The sequence below is a fragment of the Eublepharis macularius genome, chromosome 2, assembly GCF_028583425.1.
Source record: "Eublepharis macularius isolate TG4126 chromosome 2, MPM_Emac_v1.0, whole genome shotgun sequence".
NCBI lineage: Eukaryota > Metazoa > Chordata > Lepidosauria > Squamata > Eublepharidae > Eublepharis > Eublepharis macularius.
The window spans coordinates 37,032,232-37,054,797 of NC_072791.1; the positions used below are offsets into that span (position 1 = coordinate 37,032,232).

The 22,566-nt window shown below is 40.2% G+C and overlaps 1 long non-coding RNA gene across 1 annotated transcript in view; it reads left to right on the forward strand.

Annotated features, from left to right (window-relative positions):
* Window positions 1-1,610: 1,610 nt before the first annotated feature.
* LOC129323735 (uncharacterized) overlaps window positions 1,611-22,566 on the forward strand; it is a 45,837-nt gene continuing 24,881 nt past the window's right edge. The window contains exon 1 of the long non-coding RNA XR_008596479.1: window positions 1,611-1,694. This is a non-coding gene — a long non-coding RNA (uncharacterized LOC129323735). The remainder of the gene's footprint in view (window positions 1,695-22,566) is intronic.

A 22,566-nucleotide genomic window follows, 5' to 3' on the forward strand; every position in this document is an offset into this window, starting at 1 on the left:
TTGTGTCCATGGAATTAAAATAAACCATGTCTTCACAGTATGGATTAGAAAGGTATTGCTTTGATTTCTCATTTTGAATGCAAGTCCAATAGGTATTTTTATTAATAATCTTTTTTATTGCTTTTATGCTTCTTTTATTATTATAAAATTCAAATCTAAAATGAATTGCTCTATCCATATTAATCATCTAATGAGAGAGTGAAAAAAAATAGGACATTAAGAGGTCCTTTTCTTTCTCTCTTTGGGTATAAAAATACACTGTTTAGTAAGACAGAAAAATCCAAGGCCATGACTTAACTACTAGGTTTTACTGGTAGCAAGGCAATCTTGATTAATGAATTCACAGCTTCCATTGCTCAGTGTAAAAAGATCCAGAGAATGAATGAATGAATCAGTATACGGAACTGAAAAATCAACTACCTGTAGTGTCGATTTTCAAGGCATTCATTTTTAGTTTTAGTTTGCCTTTTATCTCTGTCATCAAAGCTTTTTTATTCAGACAGTAGCAAATATTGCCTCTTAAGACACCAGCAGTGCCAACCTAAGCAGAGTTATGCTCTTCTAAGAACATTGACTTCAATGGACATAGAAGGATATTTTTAGCCGTGTTGGTCTGCAGTAGAACAGCAGGATCTGAGTCCAGTGGCACCTTAGAGAAGGGGCTTTGACTCTCAAAAGCTTATTATCTTGATATCTTGTTGTTCTCTGAGGTGCCACTAGACTCAAATCCTGCTATAGAAGGACATAACTCTGCTTAGGATGGCACTATAGAATATTTAGAGTATTTATTTCATTTATTTTATTTACTGTATTTACGACCCACCATTCTCACTATGATTCAAAGAAGATTATGATGTAAACTAGAGAACATTTTTTTCCTTCTATGTCTTCCTGCCCTCTTCAACCAAACTAATGCTGCTCCTGCATGGGTAGCAGCAGCAAACCAGCCATCACCACCCAACTTTCTGGGAAGTAGGAAGGAAAAAAAACCTTCCTTTTTCTTGTGAAAGAGTGCCTTGCCTTTTCTATCGGCTGAGGCACCTAGTGCATGTGGGGAAATGTATACCTGACATGAAAATTCAGATGACCTGCGAAGTACATTGTCTGCTGTCCCCCCAACAATTTTGTTCAGCATTAGAGATGAGCATGAACTGGGAAAATTCTGAACCATGCGGTTCATGGTTCGTCGCGTTTCACGATCCACAAACCACAAACTTTCACGAACTTGCCCCGGTTCACAAACTGGTTCATTCAATTTGTGAAAACATCACTTCTGGGTCAGCAGAAGGTCTGCAGAGAGCCCATCCTCCCCATTGCCTAGGAAACTGATTGATCATTGCCAGGCTGTCTGCAATGACAAACTGAAATACAAATCAAGCGAACCAGGATAAAATTCGTCATGGTTCATGAGAAATGAGCATCATTGCTTCAGAACACGTAGGTTCCAGTTAATCATTAAGGCTAATAGCCATCAAGTAATCTGTTCTACACATTGATCTAGCTTTAATGATTTGTTTTATTTTGCATCATTTATTCTGGTTTGGCTGCTCTTAGACCAAAGACAAAAACAGTATAAAAAGAGGGCTCACAACATGTTATCAGTTGAGAAGCTGAGATTCTGCCTTCACAACTGTTGAGGGACCTGCCCCCCATAAAGGAGGAGGAATAACTTACCCCATCCAGAAACAGTGGAGGTAACTAGGGATAATTTTGAAATTTTCCTCAATTATGATATGAACCATTGTTTTTATATTGTATTTGTATAATGGTTGTACCTCGCCCTGAGCCCTGGGAAAGGTGAGTTAGAAATGTAATTAACAACAACAACAACAACAACAACAACAACAACAATAAACTGAAAATCTCCAAATTTTTCTCCACAAGGGAACTGATGCCTTAGGAAACCCTGATTGTCCCTTTTTTATTTCCAAATTTTGTACAGACTGCAGTGCTTGTGAAACTTCTCTCATTAGTTAAATTGGATCATTCCTCTCTCACATATACCCAATACACAGATACATGACAAGTTACAACATGCATTGTTTACATAGTTTCATAACTTCATAGAGACTAGAAACATGGCATCACACCTCTCTATCAGTGGCATCATGCCTCTGGAGGAATTGCCAGAAACTCTGTAAGAAAACAATAGAGAGGACTATGCTAAAGAAATATCAAACGAGTCTTTAAATATCATTAGCCTTTAATTCACTTTCTGACTTAGGCCCTCGGAAAGCTAAGGAAGAAGGAAAATAAAAGAGGCCTGGACATTTGTTCTAATTGTCACCCCTGTGATGGAGAGAATGATGTTTTTCTAGCCTTTTGATGGCATTGTAAAGCCTGGGATCCCTAGGTGACTAGAGGTTGGGATGCTATGGAGCTTGGAGGGAGGCTGATCCTAACTCAGGAGAAGGGAGGGATCTGCCTCTCAGAGGAAGCATTTTAAAAAATCTGCAGTCTTTTGCGTGATGTTGTTCATCTGGAAACTGGCGGGGGAGGTTGAAGAATTGTTTGTCTCTACCATCCCTTGACTCCAAAAAGATGTACATCCATCTGAAGGATGCTAAGGAAACTAGCAATTCTCAGGTGGTGTAGATAGAGATTAGTAATTTTCTTTCCTTTTTATATTTAACTGTTAGCCTTAGTGAGATATACCTTCCTACATGTTGTGCCCTCTCTGTATTTTATATTCTAATGTAATATAATAAAGATCTTTATTTGGTTAAAAACAAAGCTGTGTCAAAAGTGATTCAACAGTTTCCAAATGGCTGGTGAGGGTCAGAGCCTATACATTTGGTGGTGGCAGGTAGCAAAGGAAAATATGACCAGGAGGGCATGAAGGAAGTTGCCCCTTGGCTGTAACAGTCACTTCCAGGTTTTCATTTGAAGTGACATCACACCATAGGCCTAACAACCATTATTTTTGTTTTTTTCCTGCTGCTCAGAGTGGTGGCAGGCAATGAGAGCTGGGAACAGGGGATCCTACTTGTATCCTATCTCTCTGCTCACCAAGAGGAAGGCTCCTTAGGCTGGAGGAAGACTTTAGAATTTGATGGACACAGAGCTAGGTTGAGTTTTTTTTTTAAAAAAAATGCTAGTAGAGATTCTGAAGCATTGAATTTCTGTACTAAATATTAGCCTTTTGCATGGGCATTTGTTTTGGTCTTGTTATTAATTCCAAAAGGGAATTGTATTATTGGCTTGTCGTCTATGGTTTTATTTCATTATTGTTTCTTTCATTATTGTGTGTTCATTTTCACAATTCTGCTTTGTAATTTCCCATTGGTTTCAATGAAAAATCCATCCCCTTTCTCGGGTTTGTAACTTCATGGTTTTCCATCCAAATTGGGCAAAGCTCTCAAGGAAACACACATCACCAAATTTTAGGCAAATAGAATAAAGCTTCCCCAGCCTTTTTGAGGCAACAAAAATTATCCATGTTTAACATTAAAGTCTATGGGAGAATTGATAGGAAAGATTCCAAAGAGCAGCACAGAAAGGCACTGCAGCCATAGAGTGTGAAGAACAGTAGTGCAAGGAAGAGATAGACTGTCCAGGCAAGGGCATTGGATGGCTCAGAGAGAATAAGGTATTTGGGCAGGCAAGCAACAGCCGGAAGACACTGAGGTAGATTTGCTTGGATGCCACATAAGATTTGAAGAGCAGCAGGCAAGCAAAAGAGTGCAGAAAGCAAAGGAAAATTTGGCACAGCAGGGCAGGCATTGGGAGGAGTGAGAAAGGCAATACCCCACCTCATATCCTTCAGGACTGGAATATCTCTCATGTGTATGTAAAACTAGTGGCTACAACTTGCAGTCAATCAAGAAAGCCACTTCCCTACCCCCAAAGCACTCTGTGCTCTCTCTGCCTTTTATTATGAAAATGCTGGTGAAACGAATAGATTCAGAGACTGTCAATAATAAAAGAAACTAGAACACAATGAAAGAAAAGTGTATGTGGAGGGGTTCATTGTAGACTAGACTTAAACACGTATGTATATTAGTTTCCTTTCTTTCATTTTTGTTATTAATTCCAAAAGTGACTGTTTCATTATTGGGGGGTTTGGGGGGATGGTTTTGTCTTATTATTGTTTCTTTAGTTATTGTTTCATTCTCATACTTCTATTTCATTATTATTTTCCATTGGTTTCAATTGAAGACCCTTCCCCTTCCCCTTTTTCTCAGATCTTTACCTTCATGATTTCCCATGCAAACTGGACAAAACTCAGAAGGATTGTAGTACTCCCCTATGACCCCCAGAATGTCAAATTTTAGACAAATAGAATAAAGCCATTTTAGCAAACAAAGGCATCCGTGTTAAAGTCTCTGGAAGAATTGACAGGAAAGATTCTAAACAGTAGCACAGAAAACACTGCAACCACTTAGCTCTGAAGAAAAGTAGCACAGGAGGCAGACTGACAAAGCAAGGACATTTGGTGGCACCATGAGGGTAAGGCATCTGGCAGGCAGCAGTAGGAGGGCCTATGGGTAGATTTTCCTGAATGGAGGAATAAGGTTTGGAGAGCAGCAGGCTAGCTGGGGAGCACAGGCTACAATGGAAAATTTGGACAGGCATTGGGAGGAGAGGGAAGCCATCCTGGCCCATATCCTTCAGGACTAGAATGCCTCTCAGGTATATGTAATCCTAGTGACTATTGCTTGTAGCCAATCAAGCAAGTCCAGACTTTATCTCCCACCTCCCCCTAATAAACATTTTTACTATGCCCTTATTAGGAAAATGCTGTCTGCCTTGTGAAAGCAAAAGCAATAGAGGCAGAGACTGCAATAATAAAAGAAATCAGAACAAAATGATGTAAAATCATTTGTGTTTTTTCCCCCATTATAGGCTGTTTAGATGGGGAATTTGTTTTGTTTTTATAATTATGATAATTGTTGAACATCCCATTTTTGTAATTATTGTAATTGATAACAAAAGGAAATGCACATCTACTATACACTATATAGTTTCATTTTGTTTCATTTTCATATTAATTATGATAATTACAGAATACCCCATTTTATAATGATGGTAATTAATAACAAAAGAAATGCAAACCTCTACCAAACTCTACATTCTCTGCCTGTACTACTCCTGAATTCCCACAACATACACACAGTTCTTTCTATAATCCAAATTCAGCAGCTACTCTTGATTGTCTGCATGGCTGAGATAATAATTCTTTTCAATTTTGCTGCGAAGGCAAATATGTGTGAACAAGTGAACTGCATGACTATCACCAAACTACCCCCAAACTAAGGGCTGAACTTTTTCTTGCCTGTCATTACATTTTCCTTGCTATAGATTAGAAAGCAATCAACATGTAGCCAATAGAAAAGTATGTTTACCAAATAATTAAATGAATTTCCTGGTGATAAGGGTTGAGCAGTATTTTAATAACCTGCTGGTATAGTAACTCTACCTTGGGATTATTATGATGATGATTATTTTGACTACAACTAGAATCCCCAGGTTCACAAAAGTAGGTCACAGTTAAACTTCACTGCTAGGATTGTATCCCTTGAATATTAGGTTTAAGTTTCGGTAGGATACAGGTGCACCAATATTGTGTCTGCATATGCAAGAAGACTAGGATACAATAAATTGCTGATGTATGACCTCTTTTTTAAATGGTTATATATATATTTTAAAAGAGCATAGAAATTTTCATCATTGGCTTTTGTCATATGTCAAATACCTTCAAGGCAAAAGAGGTATATGTGTTTTATCATACTGTATGACAGAGAAACAAAACAACTAATTATTTGGTTGTTGTGGATTTTCCGGGCTGTATAGCCATGGTCTTGGCATTGTAGTTCCTGACATTTCGCCAGCAGCTGTGTAGTTCTCTGTCTTTTGGTGCTACACCTCTGAAGATGCCAGTCACAGCTGCTGGTGAAACGTCAGGAACTTCAATGCCAAGACCACGGCTATACAGCCCAGAAAATCCACAACAACCATCGTTCTCCGGCCGTGAAAGCCTTCGACAATATAACTAATTATTTTTTTGTGGAACTTGGAATTGGCTTCCTGTTGGTGAAATCCTAGGATAGTCTTCAATTATTCCTGGACTGGTCAGCAATAAGGGCCTTTCCCATTGGTCCTTCCAACATGGACCACATCGAATATATTTTCACGAATCACTCCACTGTTGTGTTAAATGTTCAATAAAAGTCAATTCCTTGTTTCTGGCTAACCCTACTGAACAAATGGTGACTGTCCGAGGGAAGAAATACATACATATACATACACCTAGAAAACAACGTTCAGTCCCCAGCCACAACAACTCTGTAAAGTGTATCCCTGAACATGTGTGGAGAGAGGTTTATGCTGGTAGGTCATGCTTTAGGGGTCACAACCTATAAACCTGATAGCTCCAGAGAGGATAGAAGAACATAGGCCACCTATTATCCTATGACTCCTGGCATAATCAAGCAGTACTTTATAAAATGTAACTGGATTGATTTCCCTAGAAGTGGTCTACGCATTCCAAAAAAGCATCTCTTCATCCTTTAAAATCCATAGTCCTTGGTAACTGTGCTGATAGGTTTATCTTAGCTTTTTATAAACAAATATGCTACTATAGTTGTCAAAAATTGATTAGAATAATTTTGATTTCAACTCTTCTCACCAGAAAATAATTGAATTAATCTTTTTCTGGCAGTATAGTGTCAATTTTATTGATCCTCCCAAAAATGCATACTATTTTGCAGCATAACAAAATAAACAGTACTTCAAAACACTGATTCTGAAAGTCTGTTTCTGAGACTGAACTTGTTAAATTTAAAGAAAACATCTGAAATGGACAGATTTTTTTTTTACTTCAGATTTTATGTGAAAGTTGTTAGAGATTTCTCTTCTTATTTCAGTTTGCGGTTTACAAAGTAGGACAGATTTTCCACTTCTCGGGCAACTCAGTAATATATGAGCATTCCTGATTTTTAAGAGACTCCGTTTTGGCAAGAACATCTATAATTCTGTGTGTGCATGTCTGTGCACATCCAAATACCATATTTTCATAATCATTACTAGGTCAGGTCAGAAATTGGATTCATCAAACATGTTCTCAAATTAAACTTTCCACAATTTACCTAGCACTGCAGCCTCCATCAGCCAGTCAGTTAATGTCCCTTCACGTGATACAATCCCACCGTTATTGTAATTAAGAGTTATGGTCAGGTTTTCCATATCTTCCTTGCTGTGAGTGGCTTGAATCAATATTTTTGCTGAGTTTGGTTCCCTTTGCACTTCATCTGTCAAGGCCCAGCACTTTTTGGCTTTGTGGATTTAACCAACAGTATCTCTGGTAAAAATGTTTGCAGCCCTCTAAGGGAGAGAAGTCATTAGTTGTACTTTGCACTACTTGATTCTGTCAGAAAACAGCCCCAAACTAATAATGTGATTTATGTAGTCAGTCCCTCCACTCTGTCCTTGCGTTTTGCTACATTCATTCATTTTCAGCCCCTCTTTGTACCACATGAACAACCGCAATCCCAATAGCAGTCCAACATTAACAGATATTTTCTTACAATATAGATTTTGTTTGCATAGAGAGTTAGTTGAACAATCCTGCTGTGCAAATTCTGTTATTTAGGGCTAATTCAAATCTCTTCTTGGTGGGTGCATGGTCGTACGCTTTTATTTTCTGGCCAGGATTGTACCATACTCAGTGAAAATAAGCTGAATTGAAAGTCTAAGAACTGCAGTTGTGTCAGTAGGCACTTAGTTCCCTCTTGGGGCTGGTTCACACAAGAATCTATATCGCCTGGTTTTCCATCTCTTGATGACTCAACATTTGTTGTGTAATCATCAAATTGCAGGCAATAGGTGAACTTGGGAAGTGTTGTGTTTGAGATTATCCAAGGTGGTCTGAAAAGTCTTTTCTGTGTTATATAATGGTTCCTTCAGCAAACAATTTGAAACCACTTGAAAACAGACGTGCTGCCTTTTGGAGGGGGTCCAGACCTGTTCCAAAAACAATTGGAGACCTCTGAAGTATGTAGCGGGGATGTATTTTCACTTGCCATTCAACATGTCTTTGGAATGTGTGAGAAAGAGATCTACAGTAGCCTTGAGACATCTCCAGGGGACTAGTATTCTCATTTCTCTCTGAAAGAAACTTCTGGGCAAACAAGGAAATGTGTTTTTATGTTTGTTGTGCTCTTTGCATTATAAACCACCTTGAGTGCCATAAGGTAGAAAGGCAATTAATAATAAATAAAAAATAAATATATAACATCAGCAGAACTAGTTGGATGGACTTACTTATTTACTTACTTACTTATATCCTGTCTTCTTCCCAAATTGGGGCCCAAAGCAGTTTACAACTTTCTTTTTGCCTCTATTTTGTTCTCAAAACAAATCTGGATGTGACTGGCCCAATGTCACTCAGCAGGCCTCCACAGCAGAGTGGCAATTCAAACAATGCTCTCCCAAATCCTGGTCTGACACTCTCATCATTACTTCACATTAGTAATCTAGTTCAGCATCCTGTCTCTCTACAGTCACCGACCAAATGCTTCTGAGAATCCTAGAAGCTGGACATGAAGACATCAGTGTTTCCCAGCTGCCCTGTGCCTCTCACAAAATGTGTCTTGCCTCTAAACATGGAAGTTCTATTTGGACATAATGGCCAATGACTGTGGTGATACAACTATCTTTTCTTTTAATCAATGTTTGATATGGCTATAGGGTTACCAGGCCCCCTCAATCTCCCAGCGGGAGATTGGGGCCTGGCTCTTACCTGGGGGGAGGGTGCGCGTGCGCTTCACGCGCGCGCACTCTCCTGCAAGCGTGATGACGTCACTTCTGTGAAGTGACGTCATCACGCAGCCCCTGGATTGCGCCGTTGGGGGCTGCTGCGGAGTGCAGGAACACTCCTGCACTTGGCACCAGCCCAAAACGGGCCCGATCCATGCCAAAATGGGTGCGGATCGGGTCCATTTTGGCATGGATTGGGCCCATTTTGGGCCCCTGCAGAGCGCAGGATCGTTCCTGCGCTCCGTAGGGGCCCACAACGGGCCCAATCCACGCCAAAACGGGCCCGATCTGCGCCCTTTTGGGCACGGATTTAGCCCGTTTTGACGCGGATCAGGTCCGTTGTGCGCCCCTGTGGAGTGCAGGAATGCTCCCGCACTCCACAGGGACCCTGATCCAGGCCAAAACAGGCCTGATCCTAGCGGCTGCTGTGCGCGGGGGCACGCATTACCGCGGGGGGGTGCACATGGAAGGTGTACGCCCCCCCCGCTGGCCAGGTAAGTAGGGGTGGGGGTGGGGGATCCCCCTCCCCCACCGAGGGTCTGGCAGCCCTATCTGGCTATAAAGAAAAAATCCTCAAAAAACGAATCAAACCAGCAATTACCACTTGACAACATCAGTCTTATCAGTCAAATTTAGTTCTTAGGACACAAAATCTAATAGACCATGCTAGATTGCAGCTATTTTATTATTCAAGCGTTTGAATGGTGCCTTTTGCTCTAGAAGTCACAATTTCCGTATCATTGGATTTCAACACATAAAGCTGCCTTCTACTGAATCAGATCTTAGTCTATCAAGGTCTTCTTTTGCTGGCAGCAACATTCCAGGGTCAGGTTGATGTCTTTCACATCACCTATTACTTGAACCTTTTTAAAACAAGAGATGCCATGGGTTTAACCTGGAACCATGTACATACAAAGCACATGCTCTGCCAATGAGGCACATTCCCTCTCCACGGATCTGTAAGTCCATTTATTCCATGAATTTGTTAGTCTCCCTTTAAAGCCATTTTGAGTAAATGAATTTCATCCATTAATTATGAAATTTACAAAGAAATAATTTCTTTCCTGAATTTGCTGCTCAAAAACATAATTGGAAAACATCCCGTTATAGTATTCTGGAAAGGGGCGGGGGGGGGGAATTCTCTTTATCCAAACTGGAGGGTTATATAGTTATCAGGCTGCTACCATCCCACTATCATTTCAGTTATTTGGTTTAGCTCACCCAATGAACACTGGAATATTTCAGTACTATGTGGATTCATCAGCATTCTCAAGGAGGATAATTACCATGTTTATAAGTCTCATATTGGAATGATGTCATATTTATTTACATCTTTTCTGTCCTAACTTAACTCCTCAGACTCAAGGTGGCTAGCAATGCAGCAACCAGGGTTTAAGGACACAACTTATAATAGTCTAGCTAACAAAACACATATTAAGATACACAAATTACAAATTTAAAAGCAGACACAATTTAAAATACACAAGGGCTGCTTCCACACACGTTGGATAATCCACTTTCCATACTCTTTTGTGAACATTTGAAACTGATTTTCCATGTGTGGAACAAAAAATCCACTTCCAAAGGACTGCGAAAGTGCATTGAAAGTGCATTATTCAACGTGTGTGGAAATGGCCAAGAACAGAAAACACATAGGATTGACAAACATAGCAGAACTGAGTCAGGACCACCGCATCTGCCAAAACAAATTACCCTCCACCAAATGCTCTCTGACATAAGACTGTGTGACATGCCTTCCTAAATGTAAGCCAGTGAAGGTGCTCTCCTCACCCAATCCATAGGACTAGACACAGAGTAAACGGCACCATTCAAAAACTGAAACAATATATCTGCAGAGTAACAAAATCTAACGCATTCTTATTCCTGTGAATAAAATTTGGCTTGTAAGATCTTTCCTCTCAGAATAGTAGTGATGGCTTTGTCATGTTTTGATTTGCCTTTGAGGCTACCTTTTCTTTACAGACACACTTAATATTGATTATGGTGGGGTGAGGGAGATGAAAAGACCCAGGTGTGTGCTGGAACTTAAAACAATCATCCAGCAGAAAGACGGAAAATTCTGGTATGCAATAAAGTGCGCTTAAAAAGAAAAACATTCAGGGTCATTCAAGTTTAATTATATAAACCAACACTTTTATTCTGACATCTTGCTCGTGGCTATGCATATATGAGGTCCACTGAAACTGATAGAAAGCATGCATCTATAACTGATTTTAGCCCAAATAGTTATTTAGGACTAAACATTTTCTTCCACAATCACCTCTCTGCAGCTCAAATTTTAAACTTGCTGCAAAACCAATTCTAATGTGTAATAACAATGAGAGAATTGTGACAATTTTTGGAAATTACCCGTTTACCATTTTCTGTATTGAATTATTGGCATTTGACTGAGAATTATAATCACTAGGGAGGAATACCTACCCCTTCCTCTAGTTTTTTAATTATCATCTGCTCATATGGATTCTGTTCCTCTGGCCTGCTACCCCCCCCCCCCCTTATTTGAATACACATTTTAGCTACCCAAGGCTGTATGCATTTGGCTAAATAAATATTGCAGTCACACACTGTTTCCCAAACTATGCTGGAATAAGAGAAGAGAGGGGAAGAGTGAAGTCAAATCTGTTTCGGTGTGCCATGCTGATGAGTGGCAGATCCAATTCAGTGCAGAAATGTGGTGGCTGAGAATTCTGCAAGCATCCCTGAAAAACATCTTAAGCAAAATCTGCTGTGCCAAGTGCCATCCAGTGGCATATATTGATGCAGTGGCCGTGCTTAGGTTTGGGGAGGGGCTGTGGTTCAGTGGATGAGCCTCTGCTTTGCATGCTAGCAGCTCTCTGGTTCAATCTCCATCAACTCCAGTTAAAAAGGATCAGGCAGTAGATGATGGGGAAGACCTCTGTCTGAGACACCAGAGAGCTGGTGTAAGTCTGAGTAGGCAATGCTGAACTTGATGGACTGATTCAATATAAGTTGTTATTCCAGAAGGTCACCAGGCCATAGAGACAGGGCTCCATAGCTGTTATACTTTCAAATGAAGAAGAAATGTATATGTATTTCTCTTCCTGTGCTGCAGGGCCTTGTCCTTTCCCCCTTTATTCCTGACACCAGTTCATAGAATCACAGGAAAAAGGCCTTGGCTCTGTGCTAGGGTATCTGCTTTGCATACAAAAGATCCCAGGTTCAATCCCCATCATCTCTAGTTAAAAGAATTGCATAGTAGGTGCTGTAATGATACAGCCTCATACACATAAGATACCAGTGTAAAGGGCTGATGTGTGTGTAAAGAAAGGGTACCTCAGAGAAGTAGAGGAAAGCCACAGCAGGAGGCCTTCGTATCTATCTGTGGACACTGAACTCATTTAAAATTCCCTACAGTGTTGTGCCAATTGGTTTCTTGTCATGTGACAATAGTCATCTGTGTTTCTAGTCATAGGGGCATTTTAGTAGTGGCAACCTGCCCCAATGTCCACAGAATGACTGCTCTATTGTAGTATGAGAGATGAATGCCTGCTTGTGTGTGTGTGTCTATATAAGATCAGAGAGAGAAAAGAAGTGCCAAATGGGTCAGAGAACTCTGGAGCCTTATTATGTGGCGCTGCCTAGGGCATCCTTGTCCTTTAAATCCATCCTGGAAAGCAAAACAAAATCTCAACAGCCAAACGTTTTAGAAGATGATGTCACAAAATCCCAATGAATACATCCATATACTGCCAGCAGATTGTTAAGTCTAGAGTGAAAAATAAGATCTCCCTGAGGATTTTACCCCACAATGAAATAATTGAGATATCAAGTGTCCCATGAGGTAGAATCTTAAAGACTCTCCATTGACAAATATGTATATATGGGGGGAGGGGGCAATTGAAGGGAAATGGTGTAATATTCCTATTTTTGCATTTGGGGAAAAGCCAACAAGCCAAACTGTAGACCATCTGGAGATGAAATATAATGTTGAAAGCCAACGAAAACACAATTACAACAATTGGCCTAGAAATAACAAGAGAAATTTATTAAGAACAGTATGAGCAGGGCAAGCCAGGAAGAAATCTGACTTCCATTTCAATTTTGCCTAAGTGTGGGAAATGGAGAGAAGATTTCCTAACATTAAGGCTTGATGTGACTGTTTGGAAGGACAGGATAGAATTCATGCATGTCCCCTAGGCAAGGAACGACAATAGTGTTGACGTTTCACTCATGTGTAAACATTTTTTATTAAAATAATACTCTACAAGGCATAAGTTCAAGCGCCTTCCAAGTATCAATGCTTGTTTTGCATGATACTGATATTGCAGACATGAAATATGATATGTGTCGGCAGTCAAAGAGCCTGGCAAGAGCAAGAAATGATTAGTACACTTGACTAGTTAATTATGAGGGATGCCAAGGCAGCAAAGGGAACAGGGTCCTGTCACTACCTGCAGAGAAGGAAGTATTGATTACACACCAAAGATTAAATATGTTTCACTTCTATTAACAGGTAGACTGTTTTCAAAGGAAAATCCTTAACATGCACATTACGCCTGTGGTAACTGCTACCTTAATGTGGCAGAACAAACCCACTGTCTCACAGGCACTGTCCCATTTTATCTTCCAAGATGTCTGAGCAGCAGTGGTAGTTCAAGTCTCTGCCTGGCTGATATATGCCACTCACTCGGCTCTCCCAATCCCCAGAAGGGATTTTTTTCTCCTTCTCTCCTATACCTGCTATCACCACTTGGCCTTTGTAGGAATTGCCTGTAGGGAGGGCCAAGGCTCTCTACTCCCCTTTGTAGGCTTGCGCTGTAAGGCCTCATCTCATGCGTAAGTCTCCTACTAATCAGTGTCTGGTTACTCCAGGGACTGCTTCCTGCACTGCTTCCTGGGGGATTCGGCAATTGGCTAACAGATTTTAAAATAGTATTGTATTTATCTTAAAGACCAACAAGATTTCCCTGGTATAAGCTTTCGAGAATCAAAGGTCTCTTTGTCTGATGAAGGGAGTGCTGACTTTCAAAAGCTTCTTCCCTGGAAATAATTGGTCTTTAAGGAGCTACTGTACTCGCTCTTCTATTGCAGACAAACTGTTATAGATTGCTCTGGTATCAAGTGAGAAGATGACTGTTCATCAGAGGAGGAAGATAACCTGCCCCCAAGTTCCACCTTGGCAGACCCTCTCATGATGCAGGTTCCTCAGGACCCTCCCAAAGGGACCCTCAGCCAGCATCAGGGCTGCCCCCAGAACCAGCAAGCCAGGAGACCAAAGCATGAACTTACCTGCTGCCAGACCTGCCACAAGGTCCCGAAGGACCCCAGGGGCAGAGAAGACAAGAGCTAGGGATCTGGTACATGAGTGCACACCTGGCAGCCTGAGGCCTTCACTCTGAGGCTTTCACTGTAGAGTACGGTTGCCAGGTCGTTGATTCCCCCGGCAGGAGATTGGGAGCCCAGCACCTACCTTGCTGAGCCCCGGGTCCTTGTTTCACACGTGGGAACTGTGGGCACAAGAGTGCGCCGTGCTGCCTAAGGGCACACCACACCAACCGGAGTTGCTCCAGGGAGCACGCTTCCCTGCTGGCAAGTAAGTGGGCACAGGGGGCGAAGGGTGGGAGCAGGAGATCCCTCGCCCCAGGTGGGGGAATGACATGCCTACCCTGAAGAGACTTAAGTTATTACAGGATCCGGGTCTAGGGTTGCCAGGTCCCCCAGTGGGGACAGGGGATTTTCTCCTCCTAGCCTCTGCATCCCACTGCCACTCACCTGGCTAGTGGGAGGAAATAGTCCAGGGAATGGGCCCGGGAGGAAAAAGGCCTCCTGGGCAAATGCGCAACAGGCATGCTCCACTGGCCACGATGTCACTTCCTCAAGTAACATCATCGTACCCGTTGGCCTATGTTAAGTGTGGGAGCATACCCACCGACAGACATGATGATGTCATTTCCGGAAGATCAACCAAGGAGATCAAGCCTGGTAAGTGCCAGATGCCCCCCCCCTCCTGCTAGGAGGATAAGGGGATCTGGCAATCCTATCTGTTCCCCATTACTCTTCATGGACTCAGCTTTAGAAAGGGGACTAAAAAGGACCCAGACCAGCTGTAGAGGAAGTCCCCTATATAAGGTACAGTGAGGCTGTAGCCAGTGGGGGATTGATTTGTTTGTAATTTTAATGATGAGCTTATTAGTTGCCTGAACTACTTGTAGCAAAGCTCTTGTACTCTTGCTGCCTGAATCTTGGGCCTTAATTTCAGAATATGTTACCTGGCTACGCACTATGAATTTATGCTTCTTTTGGACTGTGCTTCTGGATTGAGTAATCTGGCCCTGGACTTGGATTTTGGGCTGTAATCTGAGAATGTTTGCTGTGGGACCTGTTGCTTCTGGGACTTGCCTCCAACCTGATGAGCAGGACACCAGCATGACTCCCCACTTGAAACTTTATTGATCCTGAGTATTTGTTAAACTTCAGGCATATTTGTTCTTATGAAACACTCTGATACCAAATCAGACAATTGCTCCAGTACTGTCTACAAAACAAAAGTGTTTCCCAATTTTCAATTGGAAATACCTGGCACTGACTTTGTGGTCTTCTGCAACCAAAGTATGTGCTTTGCCATTGAGCCATCTGTGATACTCAGATAGTCCAGGTTGCATTGAAAGTGAAGAAAAGAGCCCCTGGATCATCAGGTTCTCTAAAAGTGACCTTGCTTAGAGACTCAATGTAACTGAAATATAACCACTATCACTACTGGATATGGATGTAATTCATGTAATGATGGTGACCTGAGATATTCAGCAGCAGGATGTGTTTATAAGACTCTGAGATTCATTGTACATATTTTCAAACACAATCTAGAAAAGATCAGGAAACTAATCTAAAGATCACATAAAATAAATACTGCATATTTTTAGTAACTGAGATTCCATAGCTATAACTATAGACATGCAAATCTGGTATTTATTTGTTCTTCTCATACCAACTTAGGCTAATGCTTTTTATATGAATAGTGGCTTACATTATGCCAGTTATTTTTATAGTGGTGGTTCATTTCGCTTCTACTGAAGTAGGAAAATAAAATGAGGGAGGGGGATATGCAGTGAAGAAAAATAACAAGGAATCATTAGGTGAGAAATACCATATGTTAGAGAAACAGCGTGGGCCAAATTTCCACTCTCTGGAATGCATTGCTATTGTGGCAGGAATGAATTGGTGCCTATGAGATGAGACAGGTGAGCAGAAGCTAAATCTGCATTATAAAGTATCAGTAAAAGCTAAGCAGGTGTGAAATCTGTGCTCATGTATTTAAATGAATGATTTACAGCTCCCTAAGTAAAATAAATAGGATTTATAGCCAGTAAGAATGCCCAGTGATTTAAATGTTAGCTGCTACAGTCAGTATAAGTATGGTAACTTTTAACTTCAACAGCCACATAACATAAGCATGCATAGTTTGTATATTGTGTTATTGGGTTGGCTTTGCATTTATGCAAGCCTTACTGTCTAGGCTTGATTGTTGTAATGTGTTTTGTATAGGGTTGTTCTTGAAGAGGAAGAAAGCGGGCAGGGGAAGAAGTTTGGAAATACCATTGAGCTATTTGAATGGGATTTTGGCTGACCACCTGTTCCTTCTCCATTACAGGTATTTAGCCTGAGTGTGGCCGGAGGCACAAACCTTTGGTCCAAAGGGCCCTCGGCTCTTAGCCTAAAGCTCTGAGTGAGACAACCCAGAGGATTGAGGACTAACCCAGGAGTTACAATTGTCCTCTTTCTTCCTGCCAGACTGTCTTCCTTCTATATGTGTGTCTCTGTGTTTGTGTGTGTATTACAAACTATCTTGAGACCCAGTGGGGATGAGTAAGGCAGGATATGAATATCTAAATAAATGCAAAATAAAGATAATTTTGCTGTTTTGTCTTCACACATTGTCTCATTTTCTCTCTTATTCAATGCCAGAGGACAATCTTTGTGTCTTCAGCTATCAGTTCAAAGCCATATTCCAAGATGCTGATGTTGAACTCCACATAGCCTATGACCCAAATACCAGCTGTCCCTATATGAAAACTCTTATCATCTTTGTTAATCAAATTACACCTTGTTTCAGTAAAATTGTGCAAATTTTAACCCCATCTTTCTTCTATGGAGCATAGTGGTGGTTCTCTCATCTTCATTTTATCATTCTATGAGCCTCATCCTAGGCAGAGATAAAGTTACTGGCCCCAAGTTGTCCAGTGAGCTTTATGACAGTGAGAAATTAACCTGGAGCCCATAGATTCTATTCAATGATATGACTGTGCACTACTCCAGGGCTATGAAACATTCTCCTTCTGGAAATGAGGAGCTACTCTGGTTGTATTCCTGGAAGGTTGTGAGCCTTTCTTCTCATTGAGCCTTTGAGATTTCTTCCTAGAGCATCATTTTTGGGGGGAGATAGGCTAAATACCGCTTTTTCACTTAGAATAATAACAATAACTGTGCTTATATAGCGCTCTTCTAGACAGATTTGTGCCCCACTCAGAGAGGTGAACAAAGTCAATGTTATTATCCCCACAATACAGCTGTGGAATTGGAGCTGAAAAGAGTGACATACCCAAGGCCACTTACCAAGCTCATGGCAGTAGTGGAATTCGAACCAGCAGAGTGCTGATTCACAAACCAATCACTTAACCACTATACTTATTTTTAAAGAAAATGTATGCACCACTTCTCCACAGAACCTGCTTGAAGTGACTTACAACTATGATAAAGTCATAAAACAGCATACGCTCATTAAAATTAACAACAGTCAAAAACTCAGGGTCTTATTGTATGTCTCCTTGCAGGTGGTACAACAAGGCTTCTGTTGGAGATAGAAAAATTATTTCAGCTGCTTCCTCTTCACTATGAACATGTTTCGGGTAGTATTCTCATGGCTCCTCCAACATGTAGCATCACTGGGAAGCTGCTGAGAGAACAGGAAGGAAAGGAAAAATCTGCCACCTGCCCTCTTTAGCTGCCACTGTATGAATTCCAACCTGAAATCTCCCTACAGATTTTTATGACTGCACTTTTATACTGTTGTCTTAGTGTTTGTAGGCCACTTGAAACACTTGCTTCAAATGTGCCATATAAATATTAATGTATTTATTTTGTTTATTTATGTTCTTTATAGCCCACTGTTCTCAATGAGACGCAAGGTAGATCACACCATGTAAGACAATAGGATCAACAACTGAGACATTCAATAAACAATACAATAGGGTATGCACTGCAGAAATTTGAAAAATAAGCATAAAATTCAAATATAGGAATAAAGAGATGAAATGTTGCTGAAACAAAACATAAGCAATTTGATATTATTATTATTATTATTATTATTATTATTATATTTATAATGTAGAAAAGTACACAAATACAAACATAATTAGACCCATGGAGAATGTAGCTTAAAAGGTGACCAGACTGTGCCTCGAAGAGGTATTGGGTCAGAATAAGCTTCCCCGGTACTAACCCATGGTTCAGGTGCTTGAGTTTTCAACATTTGGATTAGTAGTAATGAAACAGAAGCCCAATAATAAAGCTTCAGATTGGGCAGATGGATACCCCCTTGATGTCTAGGCTTACACAAAGTAGGAAATGCTATCCTTGCTCTACGTCCCCCCCAAATAAATTGGTTTAATAATTTTTGCCACTGCTACAGCATCTTATCTGGAATAGAAAAGGGAATAGTCCTAAAAAACTTAAGAAATTTAGGCAAAAATAAAGCTTTTAATTGTAGATAACCATTCCTGCCATGATAAAATTTTGTCGTTCCAAATCTCTAATGGATGTTTAGTTTCGCAACCAAATTTCCTAGATTACTATCTATTATAGATGAAAAATCTAATGGGACTTTGATCCCGAGATAACACTAGTGATCGTTAACCCATGCAAATTCGTGGCACTTTTGCATGTTGACTTCAGTAGCTTGAGTTAAGAAAATTGGGTATATTTCTAGCTTTGATAGATTAATATTTAAGCCAGAGATTGCACCAAAATCTTTAAGCATATTTGAAATTTCACAGAGTGACTCCTCCGGGGATGAAATAAACAAAACGATGTCATCTGCGAAAAGTGAGATCTTGTGATCCTGATTTCCTATTGTAATGACTTTGATTGCGTTATTGGAACGAATAGCATTGGCCAGAGGTTCAATGGTCACAGCAAAAAGAATGGGTGAAAGAGGGCACCCCTGATGGGTGTCTCTGTCAATTACAAAAGTATTAGATCTAATGGCATTAACTGTTATTTGAGCTATATTATTAATATATAAGGATGCAATTGTTCTAAGAAAGGAAGGGCCACAACCTATTTCCTCTAGAAGTTTTAAGAAATAGTTTTTACTTATAGAGTCAAAGGCTTTGGCCATATCAACACTAAGAATAAGAGATTGAGTTTTGGTAATCCTGCCATGTTGAATTATATGTAATATTCATCTAGTGTTATCAGAAATATTTCTCGAGGGCATAAAGCCAGTTTGATCTTGATGTATATACTTACCAATAAAAGTTTAAGTCTGGGCAATCAGGATGGTGAAAATTTTATTGTCTTGATTTATTAATGTTATCGGCCGATATGAAGAAGGGTTGGTGTCATCTTTGCCCTCTTTCAGAATTGGGATAATCATGGCAGGTATGACATCCCATGAGGGAGGTATGATATCCATTTTTAAGATATTATTGCAAGCCCTAGTGAGATGGGGAGCTACAACATCTTTGTAGGCCTTATAAAATTCAGCAGGAAATCTGTCATTACTGGGGGCAGAGATGTACTTTAAAGATAGGATGACGTCTGTAATTTCCACTTCCCTAATGGGGGTATCTAGAAAAGAGCTACCTTTCTCTGAAAGTTTTGGAATTATATAAGACTTTTTAAAAAATTGTGTTAGTTTAGGGCCATACGTAGTTACAAAAGAATACAACTTAGAATAGTATGTAGAAAAAACTTCAGCTATATCTTTAGAGAGAGTTTTGATTTCTCCATTGGGAGTTTTAATTTGGTTCACCCATCTGGATTTCCTAACCTGTTGTAATTTCCATTTCAAAAGTCTTAATACTTTGTTAGTTTTATGCCAATAGCGCTGCTTTAAAAAGATCAAGTTTTTTTTAAAATTTGATCTGTTTCTATCATTTCTAGGACTTTGTGTTCAGCTTGTAATTGTTCATATATCTTGGAGGAGCACATTTTTGAAAATTATTTTTCCAATCGAATTATGTTTTGTAATAGCCTGTCCTTGTTTTGTGTTTTTTGTTTTTTCAGGTGAGATGAGAGAGCTATCGTTTTCCCTCTCAAAACTGGTTTCCACGCATCCCATATTGTGGATAGAGAAATTTTGGGTGTGCTCCTCATTTCAAAATAAAAATTTAGATCAGCTTCAATAGACTGTCTTAATTGCCTCATCATTCAGGAGACACTTATTAAAACTCCAGTAATGTTCCTTGGGGCCCAAAGGTGTAATAATTAAAGAACTGTGCACCCATGAATGGTCTGAGAGCAATCCCAGAACTATGTCTGCAGAGCATATATTATCTTTCAAGGAGGAGGCGACTAGAACAAAATCAATCCTAGTGCTCACTTTATGTCTATTGGAGTAAAAATTAGTCTCTGGCCAATGAACAGAGGGTTCTCCATGTATCAAGCAAATCATGTGTTTGAAGAATTTTTGCTATTGAGGCTTGTGTGCTTTTGTTTATTTTGGCTGATTAAGTCTATGAGATCTGTCTGATAAATATCAAGAACAGAATTCAAACCTGCCCCTATAATGAGATCACCCTCCTTAAAATGTTGAAGCCTTTCTAGTGTTTCAGTCAAGAATGATTCTTGCTGAACATTGGACACGTAAATCGCGGCCAGAGTGACTTTTCTAGGGCCAATGGCTCCTGTCACAAAGAGATATCTGCCTGCTTCATCCTTATCTATAGACCCCAGCTTGAAGCCTAATTGGGCTGAAAGGAGAATAGCAACTCCTCAAGATTTCAAGGAGCCTTTAGCCTGGAACTGGTAAGGGTAAAGGGGGGATTTCAAGAGGGTTTGAGTATCTTGTTTCTGATGGGTTTCCTGAATAAAAATTATATCAGACGTTCCCTTTATATGTGTGTTAAAAACTGGGCCCTTTTAACCACTGTATTTGCTCCTCTAATATTTACTGATGTTACCTTAATTTTACTACTCATCATAAAATCTATAAGGTAGAGGAGTCGGCCAATCAGAAAAGCGACCTATGGACCCCTTGAATAGTAATGCCATTGTAATAAGGATGCTAAAAATGAGGGCGGGAAAGGTAAAAAACTTAAAATTACTAGCCCCCTGCACATAAAATTACAACTACTTAAAAACTAACTCGTTTAAAAGACAATTTAAATTTTAAAAAAAATCGGATGCCCGATTGGGCAAGAATCAAGAGGTAGCCAGCTAGGAATAAGAATAAAAGAATATAAATAGTGAATAAAATAAAGAGTGGAAAAATAAAATTTGGCCTACCTCCACTTAGAGTCCCACCCTCTCCTCTCCTATTCCCCTAGTTATAGGTCCTAGGTTCTCTTGCCAAGGATCAGTACAAGTCTGTTCTTAATCTTTTACTGCTGTTGGTATTAGACTGGAAAAAAGAGCAGTCAGTTCCTTTGAAGAACTCCTCTCAGATGTATTAGTTTGCTTGCCAGGAGAAGACTCTAAATCTAGTGGAATGTTGATAACCTTGTGAAGATCAAACTTTAAGGTTTCCAATCTATTAGTTATCTGTATCTGTTCCTCATGTGGAAGGGTCAAAAAGGAGAGTAATAAATTTCCTTCAATGGAGTTGTTTAAACAGAGTTGATTCCCTGCCATCTCAACACACGTAGGAGGAGTTTGTTCCTGCGTCGACTGACAATCTGTGGTGACTCCTCTTTATGAAGCTTCTCATCAGCCACTGAGGAGCTAGCTCGCCCTCCTCCAGGAAACAAGGGCTTAACTACTAGATCATCAAATATCAAGTGGTCTATCGAATACACTCCCCTTGCATCACAGATAGTTAAGATCATTAAACGTAATTGGCATGTGATTCAGGGGATTCCGGGATGTGAATCTCCTCCCACAGTAGGCTACAGATGGATGCATAGCATTAAGGATAGACTAGTACATTCAGACTTCACGGAAAGGAAGAACAAAGACCAGTTGCCCAAAGGACATCATGCATGTGGGTATTGCAACATGTGTGCTCTCTCAGTGAACGCAAATGCCATTATCAATCCAAAAACAGAGAAGCCACTATTTACCAAATGCTTCTCCACCTGTTCTACCTCTAATGTAGTTTATATTATAGAATGTAAATGTGGACTACAATATGTAGGAAATACAACATGTCCTGTTAACAGATCCAAGAACATCGGCAGGACTTACTATCTTTTCGCCCGGCCTGCAAGAGAGAGTTGTTCTGCCAGGCATATGGCTGAGGCTGGGCCTCCACCAGCCTGGGGCGGGGGGAAAAGGGGGGGTGTATAAAACCCTCCCTGTGAAGGCTGTCCACCATCTTGTTTTAAATATGTTGTTTTAATGAATATGAATTTTTAATTGTATTTTAATTGTATTTTTAATATGTTGGTATCTGCCCTGAGCCCGCTTGCGGGGAGGGCGGAATACAAATTTGAAATAAATAAATAAATAAAATTAAATCTGTCAAAAATTAGAAATAAATCAAGGACTTAAAGGTCACTGTAGTTCAACAGAAACCTTTCAAAACAGAATCCAACAGGAAGCTGTTGAATTGGCATTCATATGTAAATTTGACTCAGTCAGGCTTGGGTTGAATAGGGACTATGAATGGTT